Source organism: Haliotis rubra, unplaced genomic scaffold (assembly GCF_003918875.1).
Source record: "Haliotis rubra isolate DU_JTF1 unplaced genomic scaffold, ASM391887v1 Scf142, whole genome shotgun sequence".
NCBI classification, from domain to species: domain Eukaryota; kingdom Metazoa; phylum Mollusca; class Gastropoda; order Lepetellida; family Haliotidae; genus Haliotis; species Haliotis rubra.
The window spans coordinates 1298127-1317248 of NW_025765359.1; the positions used below are offsets into that span (position 1 = coordinate 1298127).

The 19122-nt window shown below is 38.2% G+C and overlaps 1 long non-coding RNA gene across 1 annotated transcript; it reads left to right on the plus strand.

The window, feature by feature from the left end:
- Positions 1-1726: 1726 nt before the first annotated feature.
- On the plus strand, positions 1727-18226 carry LOC124269119. Its single transcript, XR_006896429.1, has 3 exons — positions 1727-1833; positions 12319-12322; positions 18215-18226. It is a non-coding gene; the product is annotated as an uncharacterized LOC124269119 (long non-coding RNA).
- Positions 18227-19122: the final 896 nt, after the last annotated feature.

The window sequence follows — 19122 nt, forward strand, 5'->3', positions numbered from 1 at the left end:
GTAAAGTACCTTAAATGAAAACATACGAGAGGTGTAATGTTTGAACACAGAGAAAACCCGAATCCACTATAAGATTTGTGTCCATAACCAAAGAAAAGCCCTTTATTCTACGTTCTCACAGAGATTGGAAGCACAAAAAACGAGAGCGCATAATTTCGTCAGGGATTCCAGCTGAGAGGTTCATTCACTGTAGTCATTAGTCACTTACATCATCCATCAACGGGACATTTTCTCTACTTCAGTTCCCATGAGAACTTTTTTCTACGAAGGAGAATAGACAGTGGAGCTTTATGGCGCGCTTCCGCTTTTATTATCTTGATAGCAAACTGTTCTCGTTAATTAGAATATGAAGAATATTTGTTTTGAGGAAGTAAATGTAATTTTTGTTTCATCTAATTGTTCCTATTATGCCTAATAGTTAGATCTTAACATATTTTCAGCATAAAATTCATAATATTCAAGTTACTAGATGTTTTCCATGGAACTTGATTTGTTGTAATATATGAGAAAACCAGACCCAATCCTGGCAGACTAGATGAACATGTGTTTATACAAGTTTTGTTTTGATTTATGTATTGGATACAAAGAGACAAGTGCAGATGACGCATGTGAAAATACCAAGAGCTGTGCGATTACGCTAATCATGAAGTCAAGTATATCAAAACAACCATTCTGTACAAGGTAAAAGGCTTAGAGGGGGACGAATCCAGTAAACATGTATGACATTTTGTTTTACATTTTGGGCACGTTGTCTTCTTTACGATCATCTGCGAGAATGTATTCTGCTGCGTGAACTGTATTGACTTCCCGCTTTTAGTCATCCAATTTACATTCGAAAATTCAAGACATGACCTTCCCCAAATCTCAAATCAATTACAAGCCAATGGCGCACCGTGAAAGGAAATTGACTTCCTTTTGGATTACAGTACAACCAGACATTTGTCCGACATAGACGGTGTCTTCATGCTGGCTCAGAATGAGGTACCTGTATTTATTTATAGTAACCAAATCAAAACTGTGATGACGGTCTGGGGATGGTCAGCCACCCAAGAGCTGTATGTACAATACTGTTTGATCGAGAAACACTGCATCTGCATTATGCACAAACTGTCTATTTACGTTTGCGCAGAATCCAGCTTGTCTGCAGGAAGCATTCGGTATGTCACGCGTACTCAAATTGCTGTGATATCAGTCGTTGATAGCACAAAGAGGGATGTTGATAAAAAAAGGGGGTGTCATTAAATTATAGCACAGACATATATGTTGCTTTACTTGAGGGTATCGGTTGGTATTGCCGATATGATACCGAGCATTATTTATAATTACCTGTCGAGAATCTATGAAATTATGCGTTGTGACATTGTGAAGAAACAATGGATTGAATTTGACTTGCTCTTTCAAACACCATCTTTTACTTCGGATAGCAGTGTTGTGCACGACTCCAGCTGTCTCTAAGGACTTTGCTAGGAGGTTTTCATTCAAATGTCAGGAACCACCGCGAAGGCGTCATCACATGCGTTATATCCTGTGAAACAGAACCTCACAGAAGCACAGCTCACCGTGCCGGGTTACTATTCATGAATGAGTGAGTGAGTTAAAATTTAAAGTCACATCGGTAGTATTTCATCCATATCGTGACTAAAACAAAATTTAAATTAACAAACTGTGGACAAAGGACAGCAAAAATCACTAGCACATCACAGAACCAGAATATAAAACAAGCATCTAACTCTAAAAGTGGATTTCTAAACAGTGCTATACAATATAAAAACGGGCTATAGATCGCCATTAACTGAAGGTAGATCACCATGTTAGGGGCCATGGGGACTTACAGTGCCTTTGCTAAATGGACCCTAGTTCACTATCTATGACATGACCTGTAGTGAGACACAAGTGACATTGGTGTGTTTGAAATTGCATTTTCTGAGATGCTTTAAAGATCTCCCCTTGTCAAGAGTTGAAAAGAAAATGCTAATTTTGTCCGATTTGAAAAAAGTATCTCTGTTTTCTCTAGTCAACAAAGACGTTTATCCGCTTGAAACGCCAATGTTAAGAAATCTAATGGCTTTTCAAGGTCTCAGACGTAACATATGTTCAGTTTTGTTCGTCTGGGAATCAATGTAACTGACAATTGATTCAATACTTCATTAGCTAAGTCGTCCTAAATTCAGTGCATCAGCCTTAACATAAAGTCAATGTTCTTGAGGTGCTGAGTCAAAGTCAAAGCACCTACTATTTCAAACATGTAAATCTTCTTTTCTACTTTCCCATCCTGTGAGTAGATTTTAAACTGATTTAAACCTGTCTTAAATGATTTAGTAGAAGTAAGGTTATGGGCTTTACTCAGGACAGTGATTGAGTTAAAATGTTACATCGCATCGGCAATATTTTACTCAGGACAGTGTAAATTAATGCATAACATTTCAGAAAATGTCGCTGTACGTTATTGTGTACCACCCATTAAAGATGGAGTTTTCAGATTATTTTCGTTTCGTATGTTTCTTTCTGTGAACCGTTTCCTGAATCATTATGGTTGGTTGATTGTTTAACGCCGCACTCAGCAATATTCCAGCTATGTGGTGGCGGTCTGTAATTAATCGAGTCTGGACCAGACAATCCAGTGATTAACATCATCAGCATCGTTCTAAGCAGTTGGGAAACAATGGCATGTGTCAACCAAGTCAGCGAACCTGACTACCAGAACCCTTTATTTGCCTCTTATGACAAGCATGGGTTCCTGAAGACCAATTCTATACAGGGTCTTCACGGGTCCTGAATCATTATGATGACCTAACATGAAAGCCGAGTTGTGTTTTCTGAAGATCTGGTTACTGATCATTGAACAACTATCAAATCTGAAACAATGATCCTTTGTTTTGCCATATGCTACCTTCATACTGATCGGCTGTCCATAGTCAATAACCTACCCATGTCCACTGAAATACCTTAAGAGATTGAAAAGGGATTTTGAACGAGAAGTTAAAACACATCTCATCTCTCATCCTCAATCGGGATAAAGCTTTGCTCGCGTTGAAAATTCCGAATTGAGCCTCTTTTTTATGAAATGAAAATATTTAGATAATCTTAAATAGTATGTAAAAAACTGTGGGAATTTTTCACTTTGAGACAGGGTCAAGTCATCTGTCTGAACACAGATGACTAATATTATAGCATAAATAGTGCGTCAATTCTGTCAGTTTCAAAACAGTAACGTGTGTGAGGACATCGTTATGACTTTTTACCCAACGTCAGTGAGTGAGTGAGGTTGTACTCCGCTTGAACAGTGTACCAGTGTTATCATCAGAGGTCGGCATTTACGGGATGCAAATAACACAGGTCGGAAAAGGCTAGAACTTTGGGGACACATTGACATGGGTATTGTATGACCAGACCTAATCTGGTCAAATGTTGGACTACAGATTCATTCAGCCACCCGTCGTGTTCTAACTCGGAGGGGGTGGTGGTGTAGCCTAGTGGTTGAAGCGTTCGCTCGTCACGCTGAAAACCCGGTTCGATTCCCCACATGGGTACAATGTGTGAAGCCCATTTCTGGTGTCTTGCCGTGATATTGCTGGAATATTGCTAAACGTAGCGTAAAACTAATCTCACTCACTCACTCAACTCGGAATTCCTATTCCATTGCAGTGAGGCATAATCTGTGCTCATTGGATTTGTCTCCGGAAGAGCGGACACTTGCTTCCTTTTGCACAAAGACCCGGTGTCCTGACTGATCCATTCCTTATAATTATATCGCAATCCTATATTTTAATTTAATTGGAATTTCTGTCTGCACACTATCACGAATGACTTTTTAATCGCGGGAATTTGTTTATTATAGGAATATGCTGAAATATGTGCATCAACTTAATAATCAACCTCCTTGTTCAAATCATTAAAACATGCACCTGTACCTGTGACCACGACCAGGGTCTCCATCAAGTACTTGAAATATTGTACCAATTATTAAACGTTTTGAAATTTGCCAAGACAGAAAAATCTTGTCTTTGTAATTGTAACAACAATAATATCAGCCTTTGTCACGTCGTCAGTTAGTGATGATCTCTGACAGGTGTCAGTCATATAATTTATAACTTCCCCACATGGAGGATATGTAGTTTAACATCCATGTCCGCCCTTTGACCACAGGCGTCAGTACAGCGATAATGGCTGTCTGGTTTTCCAGCTTTGTGTAGTGTAATGATGTAAATAGACTATATCCATTACATGAACCGAGCTTTCCTGTCATTAACACCGTCTGTGTCGGCAACATAACAGAAACTGTTGGATGTTTTACTTTCCGACCAATGAAGAATGCCGTCGAAAACCACATACACGTTGTTAAAGGCGGTGATTATATTTACCAGAGGGATCTGCCAGTTTAACGCCTGTTTGCAGTTATTAGGCGACGGGAGTGTTTATGTATAGCAGTATAGTCAGAACGTCTTAGGTCAAGGCTAGATGTCGGAAATGAGTTACTCTTTTCATCACACATTTACACACAAAACAAAAATGTTATGCTTTGCTTGGTGCATCATATCACACATCAAAATATTTATGAAGCATTAATTCAAGATGAAATATAGTATGGGCATGACAAAAATATTACATAAAGTATGTGATTATGGTGTGTACATGTTCTGCAATTCAATTCTTAGTAGTGTTGAGAAGCTACAGTAACTGTATTTCTGTAAACCGAAAGTGTGAGAATTTGCCTTATTGAAGATTGTAGTCAACTTTCAGTCGGGTTTGGATTTGCTCCAGAATCGTTGTATCTTGTCGCTATTGTCACAACAGATGTACAGCAGCGTCTTAACAGTAGTGATTGTTCGAATATGAACGCACGGGCCACCGTGGTAACAAATACCAAACTCGACAACTTGTAGGAAGATTAGTAACTCTGCCAAACACAGATACAATGAGCACACTGCATATATTTCGAATTTGGTTTGTTTGTTGTTTAACACGGCAGCAATGGTCCAGCTATTTTGTAGTCTTGACCGGACAATCCGGTGATCAATATCATGAGCATCGATCTACGCAACTGGGATACGATGACACACCTGATCCCGCCAGGAGCTGTTTACCACAAGCATGGCTTTCCAAAGACCAATTATAACAGAGATCTAACTAATTTGCTGAATGGCTCTTCTGTGGCTGCGTGACGTGTACTAGTATTCCAAAACGTCTCATGTGCTCTCAGAAATGAAATACGTACAAGGTCTAGAAAATAAGGAAGTTTGCAAGGTATGGCAAGTCAAGCTAACAATGTAAACAAATGTGCATGAAGAAGGTCTTGGTTAATTTGAAATGCTGTGAAAAGGAAGCATATCTAGATCCTAGAATTATCATATTCCAGTTTCAAAATGATTGTTTTATAATGCACCCAGTCTCACAGTGATATCACCTTTGCGGAGTTCCTTTGCGTGGGCTGAGTAAACTGATCATGCTGGATGGTTTTGCCAACTCGTTGCAATTACTTCCGGCTTTCCTTCGACTCTGATATCATAATAAAAACACACATTTCAATGTGTGAAACACTTCAGTATTGCTTTTTCTAAGCTTCGGAATGAGTCAAATGGAAGACTTCAGCCTGCCACTCAGCGAAGCTGTCAGTACAAATATGTTAGAAATAACAGCTTTCAAGTGGCAATCCGACGTAGTTACAGTGTCGATAATGAGAGGAACATGCTGATGCCAATTAAGGGAACTGGCTACTGAGGACTCAACTACTGGATGACAAGATTCACCCTCGAGGCTCTGAACGATTATGCTCAGCCCCGTGTTTAGTCTTAACATGAGTGTTTGTAATCACATGTTCGACTTATGCCAAAATGAACCGTTGGCTTTCTGGGAGATTATCGTCAGGTATTTAATGGAAAATTGAAGAGACTTACTAATCCGGTTGTCAGACTTTCACACATTCGAGATTGTGTTTTTCGATCGATAGAATTTCTATTGAATCTCTTGTCAATCTAAATTACCAGGCCAGTGAAGGATGTAATCTTTAGCGTAATGATGTGGATCAACGTCAAATCAAGTAAAACATGGAATTTGACATGTAAAGTAATGAAACATTCTGTAGGCACGTGAAAATCAAAATGCCCCGTAGGATCTTTGAACATATGTGATTCCAACTCTAGGGTTGTCATAAGGAAACACTTTATGTCATGCACATCAGAACGATCACTGTCCCATTCAATAATTTGTTTGTTTGTTTGTTGTTTACCGCTGCACTCGGCAATATTCCAGCTATATGGCGGGGACCTGTATAATCGAGTTGGACCAGACACTCCAATGATCAACAACATGAACATCACCTACGCAATTAGGATACGGTGACATGTATCAACCAAGCTGACACATGAACCTGACCATCCGATCCCTATAGTCGCCTTGTGTGACTTGTAATGGGCACAAACTTAAATGAAGAAATGATAATAATTTAAAACGTAACACGCAAAACAAATAAGGAGATAAACTACTGGTCTATTTTCTGTTAATACATTGACATTTGTAACGAAAATAAGAAGGTGCTGCAACTAGCAGTGAGAGATTAATTAGTTGTTCCAACCCTACCAGACTAATTCTCACAAATGTCACCTGAAACCGCCATTTGTTAGTTTAATTATTAATCAGGTCCTCTAATGTCAAAAGGGGTGATCGATGATCAATGATAACCTCTCATGGTCGCAATCAAGGTTATGTGATCTCATAAATAGTAATTAATAAAATTAATGTCATTGCTACTTATATCAACATCACATCAAACAGATTTATGCATTTCCCGTATCTTGTTTTGATGTAACACCAGACATGACAATATGTTTTGGCTTTTGCATACAGACTACCTAAGGCTGCAACAACTTTGATCATGCACAACTCCAAAAATCATGTTGACCCTTGTAGGCAACAAAATGAGACTTCTGGATGGTTTACCTGCGAAAATAAATTCTCATGTTTCAAGTTTTTAATAATCATGGATACATATAAACAGTTGTTGGAATGAAAGGTAGCAAGTTACTGCTTACTTTGCATTTCTACTTTTGAAGTAGGCTTAGAGGCTGTCTGTTCACAAAATAAAGACGAACAAAATAAGACATACAATATCAATAGACCTCAAGTACTAATGGACAGCAGTAACTATGGATGCATAAAGACATCGTTTATTTAATCACAGTTGTGTCACAATATCAGTTGTTGGAATAAACGGTTGAAAGTCACTGCTTATTTAGCAACTTTTGAAGTTTGAAGTCTTTTCTTTTCACAAAATAATGAGCAAAGATGTTTCTGTGTTTTATCCGCAGGTTTTGTTGAACCAATTACAACTCCAATTGTAAGCAAACAGTATGACACTTAAGAGTAACAGTTGTCACTGTATCTAAGTGTTTGAGGGTATGGGTTTAGTATGTGGCTCAAAGAAACACTAGGTGAACTACTTTATCATTAAAGATTGCATGCTGATTAGAATTGTGCATCTGAGCACTGCATTCTTTGAAGCCCTACTTGAAAAACTGCAATTAAAAACGATATTGATCGCAAAGAACGACGTGATATATCTCTGCTTGGGGCAGAACTAGTTTCAGGACACCGTTTCCAGAAACGTATGAAAAATATTTAATTACAGTTGTAGGGAACAAGTGACATCGTTAACATTCTGAATACTATTCATGTTTGATATATGATCATATACGTCAACGGGAACATGGTCGTCAGTTTCATTGAAGTGTTGCCTTTAGAGTGTTGACAGCAATTGTGTTTAAGTACATTGTAATACCTCGCCTGACATCAATACGTTGATCAGTGGAAATCCTGGTCGTGGTCCTCATGTACTCATCAGTAGGATTTTCCGTATGTATTCATGTGAATGGATGTTATTGTTATGGGCAATACTTACAGAATTAAATTGGACTGCACCAAATCAGATTGTGAAACATGTCTGTGAAGAAAACATCCACTGAATGTAAAATTCCATGTGAAACATTGGAGATATGGTAATAAATTGAATTGCCGATGTGATACATGCAATCATGAACTCCATGTCAACCGATTTATAACATTTATAACATTTGGGGTGTACGTAAAGATACATATCCACCCACCCCATCCATGTGTTCTTCACTGTAGCTCAAAATGAAATAAAAATACATGATCGTTGCACTCATAGCCATGTGAATTATGAATATCCGTTATGATCCGAGTTAGAATTGATCTTCAGCAACTCATGCTTGTCGTAAGCGTTGACGCTTGTCATCGTATCCCAATTGTGTAAATTGATGCTTATGCTGTTGTTCACTGAACTGTCTGATCCCGACTCGATTATTTACAGACCGTGGCTAAATATTGCAATATTGTGCGGCGTAAACCAACACACACACACACACGCACACACACACACACACGCACGCACGCACACGCACGCACGCACGCACGCACACACACACACACTGTTAAACCCATGATGCGTGCTGGCTCTCATTGTTAGTGAGCAATATGCTGTCATATACAATATTCCCCAACTTCGAACAGAACGCAGATAACCAAACAAAGGAAAGAATGTCATGAAAACATAATATACGTCACGCCACAAGTGCTCTTTCACTTTGATATATAGCTTGTCTCAGTTGTGTAAGACTGCTAATGTCAGAAATGGTGCTTTGACACATGTCCAACTAATGTTCGGCTCGTGTGCTTTGTGACATTCACGACAACGAGCAGGTTCCAATTAGATATGTCTACAAGCTTTAATGATGGTGTTTTGACACATGTACAACTAACGAGGGGCCACCATAGGAAGATGGATATTATTCTCTTGTATAATAAGGAAAGAGGATACACAGGTATGGTGTAAATGCCATCAATCATCATTTTCATTACCTACCAAGTTCAGAAAGTTGATGTAATCGACATTGGTGTATAGGTCATGGTTTAGAACAGAGTGCATATATCTAATCTATGTTTGGAAAGGAGAAATTTACAGGCGTAAACACTATTTACTTCTTAACTGGAGTGAGTGAGCTGGGTTTAATGTCGCCTTTATTAGACCAGGTTATATACAAGATACATGTATATATGATAATGGGATAACAATAACAGAGATGGAATAACAAGGCATTAAAGAAAGTTACATATGCTAGGAGACTTCGATCATCCATAAAGTTTGTCATCAATATACCACCAACTTCTAGGATGCCACTCAAACAAATGACATTGTTGTTTCACCTTTACTACTTTTTGGAAAAACCCGCGTATCGATACAAACCTAGAAACATATTGGGGTGAACTGGGACTCGAACCCACAATTATAGAGTTTTTGCGTGTCGAAGGGAATCATTTGTGTACATTACAAATCAAGCATGATTTGCGCTATTAAATATATCATTTTTAAATAGTTGATAGAGTTTGATCATGTTTCGGTGGGTTAAAGAAAATAACGAATGTATTTTTAACAGTCTAAAACAGCATAGTGGTAATACATGACGCAAGGTCCCCCAGTGTCCTGATTGCCTTATAATTCTACCACGGGGGCGGTGTTGAAACCTCATGGATAAAGCATCCGCTCGTGTCGCTGAAGACCCGGGTTCGATTCCCCACATAGGTACGATGTGTGAAACCCATTTCTTTTGTCCCTCCCTGTGTAATGCTGAAATATTACTAAAAGCGGCGTAAGACCATACTCACTCACTGATTATTCTATCATGATAATGACAATGAAATTATTTGTCATTGCGCTTCTGATGTTTTCATTTAGCTGTGAAAATGTGCACTAATGTTTATTTGTGTAGTTTCGAAAACCTGAATCGCGTCATCCTAACCACCAGAATTCAATTTCACTCCCACAGGGAAGCACGTGACTGTACTTTGAATCTTTGAATCTTTGAATCTTTGAAGACATTTCCTTCCATGAATATATGTCTATTACACATCCAGTGTATTGCTGGCTGCGGGATATTCAACAATTCTCCCAGAGTGATGGATCGTGACTTACTGCTGAGAGTCGACACGGAGGTTCATGCTTGCAAGCACTTGCCTATTCAGCGGGTGACGTTCGTAATCCATTAAGGTCAAATCACTGCCTTTCAATAGAATTGCTCGACGAAAGATTTCGTAAATTTCCTCCATTGTATTCCTAGTTCCATTCCGAAATACCCATTTGAGATTAAGATGGAAGGAAAATCAATTTATATTTTACGTCCGATTGCTAGAAGCATTTATCTCAGACGATGTTTGAATTTATCTGCGTCACTTCATTAAGGTTTCCAATATTGTATATTTCTGTAATGCTGCACATGGATTGATAAAGTCTCGTCAGATCTCTAAAGTTTCTCATTTTATGTAACATCACGTTTGTTACCTACTTTATTCTTTCAGACAATTTTCTAAATGTAGCGAGTCTTCCAACCTTCCACACCTAAGGTCATGTTCATGTTTATGTACATCCGACCTGAAGCCACTATACAATTTTTGAAATAATGACAAATCATTTACTTTAATCTGCAAACTGACCAACATACGCTTTCAAAGAAAACTTGATGGGAGACGCAAATAATTATCACAGACAATTTCAGTCTGTCAATAGAGGTGCAATATCATCTATTCTCATGTGAATACACAATATATTCGGTGCATTGTCTTTACTCTTTTTATACACCCTACTTTACGTTGATATTAAATGTCTCCTCCGCCAGGATTTTCGTAGGCTGCAAAACTAATACAAGAATAATAGAACATTTACACGAAATTTGGAATTACAGTTTAAAAAGAATTGAAATGGTCTCCACATTTATATGTTGTAAACATAGTATGTTTATCTCCGTCAGTGTTATGTGTGTTATAAACTGGAAATAGAAAACGGAAAGGTTCCTAGATGGGTTTTCACGGCAGTCACGGGGGCATATACAACAACGTATTATGATACATTCTGGTAAATATGACAGATGCATTTGTCCAAATGAAAAGTGTTCAGAACAAATCCACGATTTGAACAGCATTGATAGTTTTGAAACTGTAATTTGCATTCATTTCAATCCGTTTATGTATGACTTGTGACTGAAATCCTGAAATGATTGTTGATAGTAATATTAACAATAATAAATATATTTGCTTGTGTGTTTGTTGCTAAACAATATCAACACTATTCTAACTATATGGCGGCGGTCTGTAAATAATCGCGTCTTGACCAGACAGCAATGTTCAACAGAATGAGCATCGATCTACGCACACGAACATATTTATATATGACGACAGTTGGTTATCTCTTTTAAACACATGTTTATATTATTAGACATACTTATAGGCTGTATTTGAAGTGTTTTTGAGTGAGAATAACAACAAAAGTATCAGGCCACATAAAAGAGGTGTCACAAAAGTGCGTGGTGAAAGGGAATGCCATCTGTACCCCAGTCAGCAGTTCAGTTCATTCATCTCTTGGGTAGTATGCAGCCCAAAGTAAGGTCTAAAGTATTTGGTATACACGTATAGTCACAGCTTCCTGCATTGATCATATGCAGATACCAGTGGCAACAGATCTTGGTAGTTTTATTTGTAACCCTTTAGTTGAAGTGACACATATGGCACTACAAAGCATTGTGCCTCCCACTTGCCTTCAGGATATTTTACTTTGTTTCTATATTACTCCACTTGACGTGGTGTTGGTGCATTCTGATAATGCTGGAGTTATGATCCTTCAATGGCCTGATAATTCAGATAGAAAAGAGATTTTACGGACATTCTATCGCTGTTACAAATGAGGAGGTAAAAGTCCGAGAAAAAAGCCTTTACCTCATCTTTGATAGACTCAACTTGACGTCTGACAACCGGATCAGCATTTCTCCATCAAGTACCTGAAGATAATCTTTCAGAACGTCATTTTGGCATTAGTCAAGACTAAACACGGGGCTGAGCACAATCGTTCAGAGCCTCGAGGGTGAATCTTGCAATCCAGTTGTTGAGTCCTCAGTAGCCAGTTCCCTTAATTGGCATCAGGATGTTTCTCTCATTATTGGCACTGTAACTACGTCGGATTGCCACTTGAAAGCTGTTATTTCCAACATATTTGTACTGATAGCTACGTTGAGTGACAGACCGAAGCCTTCTATTTGATTCATTCTGAAACTGAGAAAAATGAGTACCAAAGTGTTTCCGCTTTTTTGTTGTTGTATAAGAGCGCCAGGAACGCCCGAGGTTATGATAAAGAAGACATGTAACGGTAAAAGGTGCTAACAGGTCAAGGGTGATAAAATGGTTGATTATAGGAATTCAATTTACCCAGCGCATCAGGATGATACCTCGAGACTAGGATACGATTATTCAAAGATGTAGATACGTATGCTTTTCCTCGCATTTCAAACTAACCAGAATCGTAGTTAATCATTTATTTACATTGTATTGCCCTGACATTGGCAATGTCAGCATCAGTTTATTGATCTTGCAGTAATTGTATTGTCCCGTTTCGAAGGAAATCTGGTGTGGTACGTTGTGTATTTTTTTTCATATTTGAACAATAAAAGCTTATGCGTCTGGCTAGCAATCATTTGAGTGAACCGTGGTTGTATATAACGATTGAAAAAGAAAGAAATCAGACAAATTCAAAGTTGAATACAATCTTTCTGCTTACACAAATACACGTCATACACATATGCTCAGCTCCATCTTATAGTTTCTCAACAATGTTTTTCACTGTCAAGGACGTTTCCACAATATTCTTCTTTGTCGGTAAGTGAAACATCCACATTCTTTATAATGTTGTCTACACAGACGAATGACAAATAGCTCATCTCATTACATATGTATATGAATTATTTACACTACATCGGATCCACTACAGCCAGCCAGTATTGCTACATTGATGCCTGTTGTCAAAGGGCGGACGTGGATGTTAAACTGCATATCCTTCACGTTGGCCAGTCGTCAATCATATCACTGATGTGATTGGTTAAGATACCAGAACTGTTATGCGGAGAGACTTTAATGAAGTAAATAGATTGATTTATTGAAATGACAAGAAAATTACACGTTTTGTTAGGTTTCTTTCCTTATTTACAAAGCTACAGACTGATCAGACAGCCGTTGTTCCAACTATTTTCTCAACGTCCATGCATGCATGAGAGTATAGCCACAATATCAATAGCAGTAATTATCTGCTTTACGAATACACTCGCGTGGAATTCGCCGTTAAGAAGCGGAGCTAATGTGAAAACGTCGTGAATAGTGCCTGTAAGTCATCCAAGTAACTCCCAGAACTGTTCTACGACATTAATGACATGGCCAATACATACAGTTACCTACCGACTAAAAAACAAGAAACCATGTTCAAGTGCTAAGGAGAGGAATTATGAGAGAAGAAAAACAATTTAAAGTCCTTCGCTGTTTTTGTAACATAATGTTGATGCTCATGCCGAATGTTTAGTGGTATTGTCTTTAGTTTTAGAGGCGCAGTGACTGGAAATTAAAGACAATATGGGAGAAACATATATAACGTATAACATACTTAACATGTACAAATTGTATAACTTATGTAATGTATCATATGGAAACTACTAAAGAATATTATACCAGATGGTCAGTTATTTCACATCCCCAGTTGTTTGCCACTGACTTTCTAGCAGGATGTGAACAGTTGTTTTCTCTCGTGGAAACATGGTGGAGGTGATGCCTAATTTACCACAATGACCCATTCTGAAATTCAAAGCCGAGGTCCCCTGCAGGTTTTTATGAAGGGAATGTTCAACAGAAAACAGTTTACGTTTAATGTTGAGCGAGCTAGTGTCAGGGGAATAATAGGTTTAAACGGAGGCCTAGGACATATGGCAGATTTACTGCGACATGTAACACCTATACTGCTGAGTGAGGAGTGATTCATCCTGCTTGATGAGCAGCATTACATGGGTGGCGGCAGATATGTGCTTTATGGATTCTACCACCAGAGAAACGATACCTAAGTCTTAGGGCAAATGTTTTTGCCTCCAGGCCACTTCGCCACATGAACGTTGAGAGCATGGCATACCAAATCATACTTACAACTTGTCTGAATGAAACGATGGGCCCTCATTGTAGATGCACTGCACCCGCCGGGGAGGTAGATATGGTAGTAACAGGTAAGCCTGTGGTAGTACTTGTACCTTTGATCACGATAAACGAAGGACTTGGTGGTTTAGATAAGGTAACGTAGCTATTGTTACTGTACCTGAAGGTTAAAATGAAGCTGATAGTACATGCATATTTTACCTGGAAATATACATTTCAGCCAAGTCTTGAATGCTGTTTGAATGTTGACATGGTTTTTGTTTTTCTCTCAGTGTGCTTGTGTCACTGCAATTGTGATACCCATCCAGCTGTATGTTCAGATGAACAGCTGTTAATGGGGATGATGAAATGACAAATGTAGCTGTAGTGGTAGATATTTCAAGCATTTTGGACATTCACATCTTATCTTGTTCCCATCAATCCCATCTATATCTTAACCGTTTAGATCTAGGTTAGACTGGTCTTCAGCAACCCATTCTTGGTCGTAAGAGGTGATAGATGACAATTAATTATGCACAACTTAAAATCATTTTGACCGTGTAATCCAACATAATACGAAATGTAAAATCAATCACCTTCAATCACCGACTGACGGCAGGATTGTTGACCTGCTAACTTGCATTGAGCTCTCATGTTTCAAGGTCGTAAAAATTATGGACGCATAGTGACAACATTCATTCGGTCCCACTTGTTTAAGAACGTCAATATGAAATATCAGTTGTTGGAATGGAAGGTGGGATTTCACTGCTTACTCAGCGCTCGTGAGTCTTCTCTACCTTTGAAGCATGCTTAGAGGCTGTCTTTTCTTTTTCTTAAAAACTTAACACAAACGTTTCCGTTTTGGTGGTGTTTCATCTGCAGAGTATGTCGAACCAATTACAACTCCAATTGTAAGCAAACAGTATAGTACTTAGAGTGAGTGTTGCCACTGTTTTAAGTGTTTGATGGTATAGGGCTCGGTACGTAGCTCAAAGAAACGTTTGGTGAACTACGTTATGATTAAACCTTGCATGCTGATTAAAACTGTGCATCTGTGCACTACATTTATGCAACCTTCTTTGAAGCCCTCCTTGAAAGGTTGCACTTTAATATGATATTGATCGCGAAAAACGTCGTGATATATCTCTGTTACTGCTTGATGCATAACGAGTTTTAAGACACCGTTTCAGGAAACGTATGAAAAATATATGATTATAGATTCCCCACCGAATACTATCCATCTTTTGATCGAACGTCGAAGGAATTGGTTGTTAGTTTCATAGAAGTGTTCCCAAAATAGTGTTGACAGCAAACCTCATCAAGCACGAACGTATGATGTAATGTGTGTAACTACTAAATACATACCAACAAAAGTGACTGACTTATGGTAGGACCTATATTGGCATCAGTACACTAGTGAAAAAAATTGTGGAAGTTTGTAGTCTTTATATTCAATACTTACAGAATCAGATTGTGAAACATCCACTTAATGTTAAACTTCATTTTAAACATTTTGGTTATGGTAATAAATGGTATTGCTAAATTGGTACATATCTTAAATATTCTCTTCTGATTTAAAGGATTATTCCGCAATTCCAGATGCATGTACATATTTAGTAGTTCTTTTCATAAATCATATATCTGAATATACAAATTTATGAGGTATATGTAAAGAAAAATGAAAGAAAAACTGTGTTCTTGTGTGATTCAGTGTAGCTCAAAGCAGTGAAATAAGTTTCATTCACATTAAAATATGTGATCGGTGAGGACTCAAATATTTGCACTTATAACCATGTAAAGTATAAGTCAATACAGTTATCCCGTGAAGATGAACATTACAATGGGTCCTCAGCAACCGATGCTTGTCAGAAGGGGCGGCTAACGGAATCAGATGGTCAGAATCGCTGACTTGGTTGAAACATGTCATCGTATCCCAGTTAAGTTGATCGATGCTGTTGCTGTTGATCACTGCTGTTGGCCGGTCCAGACTCAAATATTTACTGCCACCACATAGCTGGAATACTGCCGAATGCAGCGTAAAACAACAAACAAGAAACATTGTTTACCCCATGATGTGTTGGACTCTCAAAGTTAGTTATGTACACTACTTCGAACAGAACGCAAATAACCAAACAAAGGAATTCATTTCATGAAAACATGATATGGGTGACAACACAGATGCTTTTTCACTTTGATATATATATATATATAGCTTGTCTCAGTTGGGTAAGTCTGCTAGCGTCAGTGTTTTGTGACATTATGGTCAACGAGCTGGTTCCAATTAGATATGCCTAGCTTTAACGATGGTGTTTTGACACATGTCTGGGGAACAAGGGGCGATCAAACAAGATGGATATGGCTATCAATCTGTTGTATAATAAGGAGAGAAGATACGCTGTTATGATGTAAGTACCATAAGTCATAGTTTTCATTACCTACCAAGTTCAGACATTGAAGGTTGATACATACGACATCGGTGCATATTTCAAGGTTTATAACAGAGAGCAAATAACAAATGTATGTTTTGAAAGAGAGAAATTTGCAAGTGCAAATGCTATTTTCTTCCGTACTGGAGTGAGTGAGCTAGGTTTAATGCCGCCGTTAACAGTATTCTAGTTAACCCATCTTAAAATGGGTGAAAAACCTAAAGCGATGCATGACATTGTTATTTCACCGATACTGCTTTTGTGAAAACCCCTCGTATCGATATCGATACAAACCTAGAAATATATTGGGATGAACTGGGATTCGAACCCACAATCGTGCGTGTCGAAGGGTGTGTACATTACAAACTGAGCATGTTTTGCGCTATCAAATATATCATTTTAATATAGTTAATAGAAAAATTTTGAACACATTTCGATGGGTTAAAGAAACTAATGACTGTACTTTTTAGAAGTCAACGGCTCAATGGTAATACCTGACACAAGCTCTCCCCAAACCAACCCCCCTCCCCAACTCGAAATAATTGCTTTTTATTCCACCATTATAATACAAATGAAAATGTTTGTCATTACGCTTCCAGAGGATGTTATAAAATGATATATTTTCCTTTTCAGTGGTGTTTTCATTTAACTGTGAACATGGGCACCCATGCTTACTTTTGAGAAAACCTGAATCGCGTCATTCTAACAGCCAGTATTCAATTTCATTCCCACAGGGAAGCACGTGACTGTACCTATGAATCTTTGAAGATTGTTGTTTGATCCATGATGCAGACATTTCCTTCCATGAATATATGTCTATTACACATCCAGTGTATTGCTGGCTGCGGGATATTCAACAATTCTCCCAGAGTGATGGATCGTGACTTACTGCTGAGAGTCGACACGGAGGTTCATGCTTGCAAGCACTTGCCTATTCAGCGGGTGACGTTCGTAATCCATTAAGGTCAAATCACTGCCTTTCAATAGTGTTGCTGGACGAAAGATTTCGTGAATTTCCTTCACTGTGTTCCTAGTTCCATTCCGAAATACCCATTTGAGATTAAGATGGAAGGAAAATCAATTTATATTTTACGTCCGATTGCTAGAAGCATTTATCTCAGACGATGTTTGAATTTATCTGCGTCACTCCATGAAAGGTTTCCAATATTGTATATTTCTGTAATGCTGCACATGGATTGATAAAGTCTCGTCAGATCTCTAAAGATTCACATTGTAAGTAACATCACGTTTGTTACCTATTTTATTTTTTTCAGATAAATTTCTGAATGAAGTAGTGGTCTTTCACGACATTTCAATGCATAGATTGTGTGAATGCATGTGGCGTACATTAAAACCATGTACTTAGCAGAAGAGGGTTTATTTCTGACATAGTTTACCCTCTTAATTACTTTCAAATCAAATTACTTTAGCAACAGTATTTTGAACACGACAATACTACCAAGTTGGCGTGACATAATCATCCAGGCCACACCTTCCACACGGAGACCTTCCTGGGTGCGTTGTCACGGGGGCATATACGTCAACGTCGCAACACGTTTGGCTTGCTGTATAATAGTTGTAAATTCTAGTAAATATGTCAATGCATTTGTCCAAATGAAAAATGTCGAGAATCCTTCTACGACTTAAAACGGGATTGATAGTTTTGCAAGCGTAATGTGCATTTAGTTCAAGTCTGTCTGTTTAGACATTCTGCAATAACAGTTGATAATCACATCCACGATAATATTCAAATGAAAAGTGTTCAAGACTTCAAATTGGATTGATAGTTTTGCAACCGTAATAAGCATTCATTTAAAGTCTATGTACGACTTATGACTCAAATTTTCTGATAATAGTTTATAATAATCGTATTCACGATAATATTTATGTTTTGTTGTTGTTTAACGTTATCAGGAATATTCCAGCTGTATGGCTGCGCTCTGGGACAGTATACAGCCCAAAGTAAGGTCTAAAGCATTTTGTATACACATGACACTGCATAATCACAGATTGTTTGGGTGATTACAAGTAGATACCAGTGACTACAGATCTTAGTAGCTATTTCTCAAAGAAAACTCTCGAATTGGAATGACATATATTTTCTGATTCTACACAACACTGCAACATGCTTCCCAATGTAAGTTCTAAAAGCATTTTATACACATGGTACTACATAATCGCAGATTGCTGCATTGATCACACAAGATACCAGTGGCAACAGATCTGGGTAGGCATATTCTAACCCTTGCGTTGGAGTGGCATATTTTTCCGGGCTGTACACAGCACTGTGCCTCGCACTTACCCTCAGGATATTTCACAACCTTTGTTTCTATATTGTTCTCCATTTGACGTGATGTTGATGCATTCTCCGAATACTGAAGGAAAGACCCTTCAATGGCCTGGTAATTCAGATAGAAAAGAGAGTTTACGGACATTCTATCGCTGTTACAAATAAGGCACCAAAGTTCTAAAAACACCTTTGCCTCATTTTTGATAGACTCCATTTGACGTGTGACAATCGGATCGGTAAATCTCTTCAATTCTCCATCAAATACCTGAGGATAATCTTTCAGAACGTCATTTTGGCATAAGTCGAACATGTAATTACAAACACTCATGTTAAGACTAAACACGGGGCTGAGCATAATCGTTCAGAGCCTCGAGGGTGAATCTTGTCATCCAGTAGTTGAGTCCT